We start from the raw sequence: 13,438 nt of genomic DNA, 5'->3' as shown, positions 1-13,438 counted from the left end.
ACCTATTGCTTAATCTTCTTGGAGTTGCAAGTGAAAGGAAGCAATTTCAACTGAGGGATGTGACTACATAATATTTTTAATCAAGGATTTTCCATGAAACTTCTTTCTAAGAAGAGGGGAAAATGTGGAAACAAGTTTTACATACATTGTATTGCTCAAACTATGGTTCTTTACCCAAGTGATCAAAGTTAACATTACCAGTGATGTCATGTAGATATCATATACCCCTTGATATAATGTGACGAGAAAAGCAATTCATCTCTGTGATATTCCTACCCCCAAAACAATAATCTCAGTCTAATCATGAGAAAAACATACAGGAAACACAAATTAAGAACATTCAATAGGTTATCTGACCAGTACTCTTTAAAACTGTGAAGGTTAAAAAAAAAAAAGGCAGACAAACAAACAAAACAGGGAAAGATGGAGAAACTGTCACAGACCAATCACTAAGGAGACAAATGTAATGTGCTATCCTCAATTGGCTCCTAGAACAGAAAAAGATCATTAATTAAATAAAAAACAAAAGTGGTGAAATCTGAATAAGATCAAGAGTTTGTTAATAGTAATGTACCAATATTGGTTTCTTAGTTTTAACAAATAGGCCATGATAATGTAAGAGGATAACATTAGAGGAAACTGGCACTGGATGAGTAGTATACAGGGAATCTCTGTGTTATCTTTGTAACTTTTCTGGAAATTGAAAATTATTTAAAAATTAAGTTTATTTTTTTAAAAAAGTAAAGTGTTGAGTTCTGCCTCTGGAATGCAGAGTGAGGTCTTAACAGACTGACCACCCTACAGATAACAACTGTAAACTCTGCATAATATACAAACAGCAACTACTGAGGGTTTTGGAGAGTGAACAAAAGTTGAAAGATTTGGGAGAGGCGTTGAAACTTGGAAGAAGGCACCACACTGGGTGCGTTTCCTATTTTTAAGGCTTTAGCTTGAGGTCAGGCTGCAGTCACATCATGGTATGGTGCTACCAAAACTGACAAAAGCCCACAATCTTTCTGGGCTGAAGAACTAGAATACAAAGTCCAGATCAACCACAGTTATTGGAAAGCAAAAATAGAAATCTCAGAAAGGAGTACATTAGAGAAGGGAATCTCCAAATTCTGTGTATAGATACTGCCCAAGTCTGTGGCTCATTGCTGAACCTCACATGCATGAGATAGACTCAAAGCACTTTAAACCTAAGACTAAAAGAATTGAACTGAGCTGCTGCCCACCACAGGTAAGATAGAATTTGTAGCTTCATCTAATCAGGTTAGTTGTCTGTTAAAACAAAAACATCAACACTGTTCTGCAGTTATAACAGAATATGGTCTCCAAAACAAAACATTCATAATGTCCAGAATACAATCTAAAATTTCTTGACATATGAATAACAAGGAAAGAGAAAAGATAATAAAAGCCAATCCTGAGATGACCTATGTGTTGAATTCCCAGAAAAGAACTTTAAAGCAGCTTTTTTAGGTATGCATGATAGATAAAAGGAAAATTCAATTGAAATTAATAAAAAGATAGGAAATCTCAGCAGAGAAAAAGAAAATATAAAAAGGACCAGATAAAAATTCTAAAACTGAAAACTGCAGTATCTCAAATAAAAAATCTCCCATATGGCCTTCCTTGCAGAATGGAAATGAAAGAGGAGTCAGTGAATTTGAAGATATATCAGTTCAAATTGTCCAATCTGAAGAACGGAGAAAACAAAGATTTTTTTAATGAAAAAATGTATCAGAGACTTGTGAAAAAATATTAAAAGATATAATATACGTATTAATGAAGTCTGAAAAAGAGGAGAGAGAGGGTTTGGAGCAGTAAAGAAATAATGGTTAAAAACCTCCCAAATTTGGTGGAAGACAAAAATGTACATATTCAGGAAGCACAGTATTCCAAAAGGAAGAGTATGAAGAAAACGACACCTGGCCATGTTATAGACAAATTTCTGTAAATCAAAAGAGAAAATTCTTGAAAGCAGCCAGAGAGAAAACAACATGTTACATATAGCAGAACTGCAATTTGAAATTTTGTGAGATTTTCATTAGAAACTATGAAGGGCAGAAGACAGTGGAACAACATCTTTAAAGTGTTCAGATAGCCCAGCAACCACCACTGAGCACCGCAGGAAGCGCCATGGGCTCTGGGCCATGGGTTTCTGGGCCAAGATATTTCCATCCATATGCCAAATTTCTCTTCAATCTCTTTAATCTCAATATTAAGCATACTTTCTTAAGCATGGCCCTTTTCACCTGCAAAATCTTTCTAAGATAATTTATTTGTATGGCCCTTTAAGCTGCAAAAATACTCTGGAAGATAATTAACCCAGTTTTTCTGGTGTGGAAACTGAGGCTTAGAGAGGTTAAGTGACTTACGATCACCTAGCCTGCATATAATTTGGAAACCAGGTGTTTGAATTCCAAATCAAGTTGTTCTTTCCACTGTTAAGAAATACCTCCCACTGGTATAATACCATTTGTAAAAGAGCAGTAAAGGAGGACACTGGGTCTGTCTTGTATCTATGCAAGAGGATTTAATGAAACCACACTTGACTATGTAGTTTTTCCTAAAGGGCCTTTTCACAGCAGGATTCTCCAAAACACAGTTGTGCCGAGGTTGCAGCTTACATGTGTAACTACATCTGTTACATGTGTAACTACATCTGTTACAGGCTGTTGATATTTTCACCTGGATTGACAATCTTAAACATGCTAGCATAGTTTTTTACATGGTTTAATTTTTTCTCTCTCATTTTCTTTGATTGCAGTTCTCCAGAACAAAAGGAAAAATGGTTCTCTCTCCTTCAGAGGTACTTTTTCAGTATATGTGTTTTTAGTCTTTAACCTGTAATAAATGAATTAAAGCCTTTTCTGCAGAGATGTTCCCCAAACTATTTTCCTTCTCTTTGGTAGAAATTGTTCATTTGTCCTCAGAATAAGCTGTTGTTTAGATTGTACATTAGCTACTACTTTCTGTAAATAATGTTCTCTCATTACATGTATTTCGTACTTTCTCAGAAGGAGAACATTGAGGTCTAGTTAGATCATTTTAGACAGAATTTAGGTAATATTCTCTCCCATCTCTTTCTGTTGTCTCCAACCTACCAATTGGAACTATCAGTTTCCTCAAAGTGTATACTGTTTCCACAAATTCAGGGCTTTCTGCTGAGCACCTCAAAAATGAATTTTATTCCTGCTATTGAACATACAGACTAAAATGGTCAACTTAGGCACGTCTGTTAGACCCACAATTTTTTCCCTTTTCTCCCCTCTCCTGCTTCCTAAGCAATGGGATAACCAAGATTTACCCTCTGCTGGAGAGCTAAATGAGAAGTCAAAAGCCATTGCTTTGGTTCATCCTAGTTAAAAGTATCATATATGTTCCTGTACTTTTTAGTAAGGTGCCAGACCTGTCCAGAGAAGACAGGGAAGCTTTGAAGATTAAATATCTCCTAGAGGTGCCTTGAGCTGATTGTGCTTCTCAAACCTCATCTGACATGTATGTCCCATTCTTTTTTGTGCCCATGCCTAATGTCCTGATTTTTTAAAATTTCCTTCCAACCCATGATGTAATCTGAGTTTGCTGAGTCTTTCCATTTGTCTTTTTTAAAACAGCATATAAGTAGTATATGGAGAATATTAGCAAAATAGATTGATTTTTAAAATAAGCCATTAGCGAATTCCATCTGACTCAGTGTTGTTTTGAATTGTTGTTGCATTTGATTAGATACATCAATGTAGAGAAAGAGAAGGACTACCCAAAGAGCATTCCGCTCAAAATCTTCACCAAGGACATTGGAAATTGTGCCTATGTAAGTTTCTAAGCCAGAAAATTAAATTCCAAGTCCCTGCATGAATAAAAAGAGAGACAGGCAGGCAAACAGACTGTGTATGTGCTATAGAAGGTAGGCATTTTGAAATACGATAGGGGGAAAATGCATTTTCCTGGATATATTTATGTCTTTGTATATATGAAAAGTAAACCTAGCAAAAATAAAGCAAGAAAGATTCATATTAACTACAGTATTTAACATTTACACTTGGAAAGAATATTGCTTGTCAGATGTCTTTTTCCTCCCTCTGGCATGAATGTTTCTCTGGATCTTTTCAATAGCAGCTGCAGAGGCTTTTAGTAAATCTACTTCCATGAGGTATTTCCTTTTAGTATTAAACAATTTTTTTTCCAACGTATCACTTCTTAAGTAGAGAGTGGTTTTGAAAAGTTTTCATTCTTTAAGTTTTTAGGGATTGAATCCCTCAGGTTAATAAGTGGAAGATCTGAGAAAGATGATATTTATAAGGGAATCAGCATTTTTCTAGATCACAGTATTTGTCGTTTTGGTCAAATTAATATTAATTCTTTAACCCTAGTTGTTATGTTTAATTTGATGACTGAAATTATAGTACAAGGGCCAAGATGTTATCAGTGATGAACAAGTTGGAAACTTATGAAAGTTTTTATGATACTATGGACTATCATACTTCACAGCAGCTCTAGATTACATTGGATAGCTTTATTTGTGTGTAGAAAATACATGCAAAACAGTTATGTTTGGGAGAAAAGCAAAAGCTATGCAAATGTTCTGACCAACTCCTGAGTGTGAGATATCGCTGCTTGAGGAAAGTACTCAGATTTTTATGGTATGAGACTACAGAGATCTCCTGCAGCAAAGTAGGAAAACAACAACAACAACACTTGTTTCGGCCTGCTTTCATTCGACTGTTGTGGCAGTTGGTTACAATCAGGATTTTCATGGAAAATCCTTTATCACTTTTTTTTCAGTATATAGAAAGTGTGTGCTTGAGAAAGGACTGATGTCCCCCATTTTGAAAGAGAAGACAGGAGGTGTGGTCAGGTTGGGTGTTCTGTTTTTATCACTAGTACCCTAGATAAGTCAAGGGTGCTGTGACACACTATGTCCTTTGCTCTCTGAAGTAGCTTTCATGGCAGTAGTCTCTTACAGGGAGCCCTGCTTCCAGAAAGAGTGATTTCCCCAATTACGAGTGCATCTATGGGAAGTATTCTTTATCCTTGGTCTTCAGTTAGGCACAACCTGTCAGTGAGTTCTGCTAATATGGAAAGGAATTGCCACATTTTCAGTTTTGTCTGTTTGTTTTGTTGTTTGTTTACTAGCCAAAGAGCCGTATCTGCCGAAATTCATTTTTTTCATCTACCAGAAAGGCAAGCAGGAAAAAATACACTTCCTATAGCACTATTTTGAACATATGTGCCTAGTGTTAAGAAAAACCATTACCTTAAGAGACCAGGTAATTGGGAAGATAGATTCTTCACTACAAAAGACTTCATGAGAGATTTTCTTTAAATTGAATTGAATGGTTTTCAGACTTGGAAAAAAAAAAAGAAAAAGAAAAAAGCAGAAGCCTTTTTTGAAGTTATATGTCAAGTTACAAAGCTCAGTATGTAGTATAACTATGCCACTCTGGTAGAAAACAGGCACCGGATTGGGCGTTCCAAGCCCTTTTTGTTGTGCTCTGAGACACCTTTGCATAATCTTTGGGATAGAAGGAGGACAATTTGAAATCAGTGCACTTAAAAAAAATTGTTTTAAATAAAATTCAATTAACTAACAACTTTTAAAGGCAATTTGTCATGTGAAGTTATTGACTTATTGGGAAGACATAATATAAGGGAACAACAATTGATGAATTATCAGTGGATTTCACTTCGCTTTATTTTTATATCATTTTTTCTTTTATATTATTTTTTTTCCTTTTATGCTACTTATTTGTACCATTTAAGCCCTTCTATCAGCAGCCCTGATCGCTTATTTATCTGATAATTATCATATATATAACCTATGTGCATAGCAAAAATATTTCCTTTTTGATAACACAACACTGTCGTATATTTATATAATATATTTTGGAATGCAGTGAGCTCTATAGATAGCTCAGAATCTTGTTAATCCCTTTTCTGTTTGTAGCATGCAAATTGTCTGTTTTTAAGTAGCAATTCTCAATGTAGTTTAGCACGGAGCTATTACAGATACCCTATTGAATGGCAGAGTTGGTAATAGAGTAGAGCTTCCTAAACTTTTCAGTTTTTTCCTAGACTCATCAGTTTTAAATTCTCTGAAGATTTTAACAATAAGAATCTTAGTAGCCACAATGCCTAACACATAGAAAGTGCTCAATAAATAGCTGTGTTTTAAAATTCTAAGCTTTAAATGTCTTTCATAACCAGTTCTTATTCTGATTTTACCTAAACTGACTTTATACCATGGAAAGAAATAAAATCCTATATTGTGAAAACAGTACTAAGGAAGAGATATAAAGAGATTCAGCTCTCTCCCTTTTTTATTACCCATTGCGCTATGGAAATACAACTATGGAAATGAGGCAGAACACCAGCCTCACTGAATTTTTTTTTTATTGTACTCTCTATGAAATATATTTAGTCTTCTCCTTACTTGTTTAAGCTCTTATATTTTGTGAGCCACACATCTTTTATTTTGAGAGAAATAAATGTTTTATTAAAGGGCATAATATATAAGGAAATGAAAGTAAATTATAGTCAAAGGTTTATATTCTACTTAAGTCATGTGCTTTACTCTGTCCACACTTGAAATCGGGTTTGAAATTTTATTTATAACCACCTAAAGGAAATCAGGATTTGCCTTTGGATAATCATTTGGCAATTATTATTTGTTCACCTGTTTTAAAATTCTTTATCCATAGCTCTATTTCTTATTTCTTTTTTTTCTACAGTCTAAAACTGTAACAGTAATGAATTCAGATACAGCGAATGAAGTTATCAACATGTCATTAACAATGCTAAGGATAACTGTAAGTTACTCTGCTAGATATTCTTAATTGAAAACAAACCTTGATACTTTAGAGTCATGTAAATATTATCCCTTCCATCATAAGACAGCTGGTTATTAGATATACCAAAATCATATTTTATCCCCCAAAGCATAGAAAATAAGGACAGTAAATCTTTAATATTAGTTTAAAATATGGGTGCTATCTTCCACTCTTATTTTAAAGTTTGTATGAACCAAAAAGCATAAGATTGGACTATAATTTTAGGGTGATGATGTGTATTTTTATTGTATATGCTATGTACATTTACAAAAAAATTTTTTTTTGGTGTAAGATTCTTAGTAATAAAGTTTCAACTCTTTCCCTCCTTTCTACTTGTCAATATTTGAGAGTTCTCCTCCCTACCTAATCATCCTATTATTATCTCAAGACACAGTTAGTCTTAGGATGATGAATTCTGAAGGATTTGCTCTGTAGTAGAATTTTTGCATAAAGAACACATGGCTAGAAGCCATTTTGCCTGGCTGTAGGCCCTGAGGATAAGATGCCTGGTACTTCTAATGAACTGGTAAATAAAAAGACAAGCTTTTAAATAGATCATGGATTTGAAGGGCTTTAGTGTATACTCCACACTTTTTCCTTTTGCTTTTAGCTTCTGCTCCTGTTTTCTGAGACAGAGGTTACCTTTTGAAATTGTTTTAGAGGAAAATATTGAAATGTTTGAGAATGAGTTGGGGAAAGAGAATTGGAAGGTTCTCCTCATTGCCTCCCTATCAATTATATAAACACCACATAATGAGTACTTTTATTAAAGAGAGTGACTCTCAGAAGGGTGGAAACTAAGGAAAGCACTTGAACAACACTATTCCTTGTGTGAGATTCCCTATAAATTTTAAAACACACTATGATGTGACATGACACATGTTTAAGACATGCCATGTATTTCAATTTGCTAGTATATGGTGCTATAGTAAGCCCTTAAAGAGCTCAGGGTTTGCCCTGAGCTCTTTAAAAATTTGGGATTAAAAAATCTGACTTATTAAATTTAGTAATGTATTTTAAATGTAATTAAATTTATATGCAGTGAGTAAAGCAGACATCTTTGCATTGATTTCTAACCTGTGTGAATGTTTTGGAAGAAAGTGAATAGTTTTAGGGGTAGGAAGGGAGATTAATTAATGACAGGATTCATTTCCTTATCTGTATTTTTCTTTTAGATAAAGTGATCCATCTCCTCAGATCCCAAAATAATTCTATTAATTTAATTAGGAATTGATTGAGGCTATTTGAGTACACCTGGTCTAAGAGATGATCACAGTGTTTTTAGACACTTATGAAAAGAAAGGATTTTTATTAGGTTGCTCGTTCCATTTGAAATATAATTTTTTGACTAGTGATGAAGTAACAAACTATGTATGTATGGTAGTGGGGGCAGTCTGTATGGTATTCTCCATAGCCAAGACCCTCCGTTATAAGGGCAGGACCATGATTGTTAATCAGAAGTTAAAGTCAAGAATATGAAATACTGCCAACAGACTTGACTATATCTGTACTAGCTTCTTTTAAAATATATTTATCGTATTCCCCCTAGAGGAATATAACCCTTCCGGGGTTATAATTCTACTAGTGAACAATTTTATTGTTTTATGTTTTCCATGACTGGGCCTATTCTCTAGATTGAATTCTCATTCTTTCTGTGCCCAGGACTGGACTTGCCCAAACTAAAACCAGTGTAGACTGTACCAATTGCCTATCTGTTCAAAGCCTCTTCTTCTCCTGCTCAGAAGCAGCTGAACTAAAATCAGCCTTTGATATTTTACTTCTTAATCATACATACAGAAGTGTTTGTGGCTTTCTGGATAACAAGGTTGTCTTTGCCAGGGACATGTTGAAGGTTAAGTCGGATATTCTCTGAGAAGTCCAGAGACATAGCAGAAGTCAGGACTCTAAAGAAGAGATTAGCCTTTTAGAACCAGAAAGTTTGTTCTTCCTTTGTAGAAAGATTTAGTCAAGATTTCACATTCCGTGGGCTACCTTTATATTGAGGGCCTGATTCCATTGAAGTTTGTGGATCCCTAGCCATCACTGGGGATTGGGGGGAGAGAGATGGGATTTTCTAAAAAAAATCATAATCACTCCCGTGTACCTATATAGCATTTACATTGTCCCCAGGTTTTTCCTTTGACGAAACATAAAAATGCCCCCCAAAAAAGTCCTCATCGAAGTACCAAATGTTGAAGATTTATTATGACTTTTAATTCTTTTATCTCCAAGGGCTCTGAGAGAGATTACCAGTTATGGGTCAATTCTGGCAAAGAAGCAGCACCATACCCACTCATTGGTAAGTTTCTGTGAAAATCTAAGAGAACTATAATTAAAATTCAGTGAATACTAAGTGTCTGAGAGAATTAGTCATATGGTCCTAAATTTAAATACTATGAAATGTTAAATCTCATATGAAGAATAAATATCTACTAAACATTTCTCTGTGTTAGAAAAAATCTCTTTGCTCAAGTAGCTAATTTTATAGTTGGGAAGAAAAATGTGAATTTTCTTCTGTTTTTCACTTTATAAACAGAGCTAGCTTGCCAAACCTTTACTTTTTTTCTGTAACACAGCAATATGTATTGGTATTTCCTTTTCTTCATACACTTCTTTTTATATTCAGTTCTTGGGATTTTCTGTTCCCTTTCCTATCCACTATTTTGCCTCTCTGGAAGACCAGTCTATAATCCAGTCATGCATCTTAAACCACCAGTGAGTATGAAATACCTGCCCTGTGCCAGGAACTTTTCTAGACATCAAAGAAAATGGATTAATCCATTTGAACATATAAATCTTCACTGGCTAATCTACTGTCACTTCACTAACTTACTTTGCTATTTCTGTAGCTCAGTTACCCAGCATTTGATTTGAGGAGCATTGGTATATAGTTTACACCTCACCTTATTTAAATCATTTCGCTAAAAAATATTTTTTGATCAGTAATTTTATTCAGAGTCGTTAACAGAAACAGAGCAATAAAAATGAAGGACAATATCTGTAGCAGATTTTGAGATGATGAACAGAATGATGTTGATGACGTTGATTTCTGTTAACAATTGAAAAATGCTTACTACCTGCTAGACATTGTGAAAAGCATTTCACATGCATCATCTTGTGCAGTACTTTCATTTATCTGTGAGGTCACTACTATGTAATCAGTGTTTCCATTGATCTGAGTAATCTAAAACCAAACTTTTCTACAAAATCTGTATGCTTAGAATGTAGAAAGTGATCATGCATAAACTGAGGACAAAATTGACTTATTTCAGGGTTTCTTTTTCCCCCTCTATCTGAAAATTTTATTTTTATTGAAATAGTTGATTATACATATTTGTGGGGTACAGAGTGGACTATCAGTGTTTGTGGACAATATATGGTGATCCAATCAGGATAATTAGTGTATTTATCATTTCAAAATTTAATAATTCTTAATGTCCATTAATCAATTTCTCCCTAATACCCCTACCCCTTCCCACCTCTTGTAATCACAGTTCTGTTTTCTACTTCTCAAAGTTCAATGTATTATTGTGATTGTAGTTTCTTTCTTTCTCTTTTTTAGCTCTCACTTAATGTTGCCATTTTTGTAAAGTCAATGGAGAACAATTAAAGTCAGCAAATCTTTAAAAAAATACTTAAAATATGCTTTAATAAAATACATTAATTTAATTAAAACTAGGTGAATGGTAACTTTCAAGCTTAAAACATCTCCAAGCTTCATTACCAGCTCTTACTAAAAAACCATGGAACATGACATGTGATTGTCCCACGATTGAATAACAGTTCTTATTTGTATATTTTGGGCTGGCTGGTTAGCTCAGTGGGTTAGAGTGCAGTGTTATAACACCAAGGTCAAGGGTTCCAATCCCTGTATTGGCGATATACCAAAAAATAAAAATAAAAATAATTGTATATTTTAATGTGCCTTGCAAACCTCAATTGTAGATGAGCTGCTGGCTATTTGGATAAATTGATTGTTTTATTGCTGTTATAGAAGGCTTCTTCTTCTTCTTTTTTTTTTTTTTTGCTTAATTCCTAGAAGTTGCTGTATTGCTTGATATTAATCGAATATTGACATTATGTGCCTATGCCAGGTAGAAAGGAACAGTAAGCGTTTACTGAGTTACATTTAGTGATAAGTCAGCAATAGAAGGGAACTTACTCCTGTGCTTAAAAAATCTGCAAACCAGTAGTGTTTGAGCTTTACACTAACAGGATGCAATTACTTAGAATATTAAAGAGCAAAAATTATGTTGCGATGAGATGTGCAGGGTTTAGCTTTTCTAGTTTGTAAATCCTTTTTGCATCTCTTTCTGTGTTTCTAATCTCCTGCAGTCTTCCTTCTGATTATTGCCTATGAACACCAGCCTCAGAGTGCAGCAGTGGGAGGGAAGCATAAATCAAACCAGTCCCAATGCTCTTGAGAAGCTCTACTTATATAACTAATAAAAACTAATTAAATGTTTTTCAGTCAGACATCTTGTGTTAAATAATAGTAACAATAGCAATTCTTGACATACATAGTTCATTGTCCCTATTATTTAAATAATATTAAGCACCAGTGTTTACTTATTTGATCTTTACAATAGTTGTGCGATAGGAGTAGGGTATTTTAAATCATGCATTTGAGGCTGAGAGGACTGGGATTTGCTGAAGATTTATAGATCTAGTTAGTGTCAAAGGAGAAACTGGAATACCTCTAAATATTCTTATGTGCAAATAGGAGAAACCAACATTATGCAACTCACAAACTGACCTGTACATTCACTCCACACTAGATAATTTTAAAAGACTTTTTTTCTTCCTTCCTTTCTTCTCATCCTTAAAACTATTTTGGTAGGACCACCTACATTATGCAGTGGTCTCCAACTAAGAGGAACATGGTGATCATTCAGTCAACAAAAGGATTCTTTATACCAAAAGTACCAGGGGTAAATTGCAGTACATTCCAGTTTGTAGCACACATGCTCACAGTATCAGCCTGTCTGAAGTCTACATTTAGATTTTTCTCTGTGTAGGGCATGAATATCCTTATGGAATTAAAATGAGCCACCTTCGAGACACTGCACTCCTGACACAGGGATCAAAGGACTCCACCACACCTCTCAACTTCCAGGACCCCTTCCTTATGGAACAGCTGCCCCAAGAGATGCGGTGCCAGTTCATCCTGAAGCGCAGCCGTTTGGCTATGGCCCAGCAACGGAGTGGTGAGTCGCTTCTTGTCCTTCATAGAGCCTTCTTTCAGCAAAAGTTTTCATTTCTGGATACACATTTTGTACAAATGAAAATACCCAAACTTCCAGCCAGATGGAGTGATTTTTCTTTTGAATTACCTAGGAGTTTTGAAAGGAAAGATGGAGTTTTAGAAGAAGATCATTTTATAAATCAGAAATAGGCATGACGGATGTAACCAGCAACTAATAGCAATACAGCCTATCCCTTCTTTCTTCACCATTCTTTCCCTTTAATCTTATGGCCACTGCAGAGTCAAAGACACTAGGCAATGCTGCAGGTGCTTCAATACCTTCTTTGTACTGTAATACACTCCACTGTGTGTTCCCCCTAAATGGTCACAGTATAAAAAGGAGGCTGTCAGTAATGGATGTCAGGGACTCTGATCCCCTGCCTGGATCCTGGGACTGATAACTATGTGAAGACTAGGATAATTTCTACAGAAGTCTCTCCTTAGCCTACCAATTGAGTATTAATTTCCTGTGAACATAGCTGTCTCTTACCTCCCCATTATAAAGACTCTAGAATGATAAAAATGGTGTCCAACATAATTTACCCTAAGCCAAGTTTGAGTTTTAAGCTCTCAGTCTGAAATTAAGAGTGTATGAGAAATAGAAAATGGATACCAGAAACTATGAGTGGGATAGTAGAAAATGGATGCTAAATTTCTACAGTTGCCCTTATCAATTTGAACCAACTAGGGGGTCCAGTGAACAGTGGAATTGCCTTTGCAAATGAACAAACTCAGGCCCAAGGAGTAATAAATTTAAAGGCATAGCATGGACCTTGAGAGATCACTGAAGCCACCTACCTGCCACATAACAGATTTTAGGCATCGTCTGAATGCCAAAAGAAATTTCGAAGTACTTCCTCTGTGTGTGATCCAACTGATGTAGCATTAATGAAAAAGTAGCTCATACTGTTTTTAACCTTATTGTAGAATGACCCTTCTTTAAGAAAAATGTGTATGTAGCAATCTAAACTTAGAGAAAACAGACAAATCAGCACTCATTGTGAATTTTACACCCCAAGATCCCTTTTTAAACAAAACATCTTTCAATTCATTTAAAATTGTTTAATTTATAATTTTCACATTAAAACATGTATAGATTTTTTTTAATAATTGCAATACTAGCATAAAACTTATCTTCCTATTCACTCCATTGATTCCAAATTTTGACATCTTATTGGGCAAAAAGAGTTGTAACTGCCCTCTCTTCTTCTTCAGCCAGCCTTTGTTCATTTTTTCTTTTCTGCTTTCTTGCTATTGTTAAAGAGTTGAATAACTAGGACAGAAGCTGTGGCACACAAAAGCTACAATATTTACTATCTCGACCTTCCCAAATGATTTGTCAGTTCCTCATTTACAATAA

At 34.8% G+C, this 13,438-nt stretch overlaps 1 pseudogene; it reads left to right on the top strand.

The window, feature by feature from the left end:
• Positions 1-13,438, top strand: part of LOC134375755 (rho GTPase-activating protein 20-like) — a 101,281-nt pseudogene that overhangs the window by 57,185 nt on the left and 30,658 nt on the right.

Source organism: Cynocephalus volans, chromosome 4 (genome assembly GCF_027409185.1).
Source record: "Cynocephalus volans isolate mCynVol1 chromosome 4, mCynVol1.pri, whole genome shotgun sequence".
Classification (NCBI taxonomy): Eukaryota; Metazoa; Chordata; class Mammalia; order Dermoptera; family Cynocephalidae; genus Cynocephalus; species Cynocephalus volans.
Note: the sequence above shows the minus strand (reverse complement) of the source record. Positions and strands in the feature narration are given on the sequence as shown.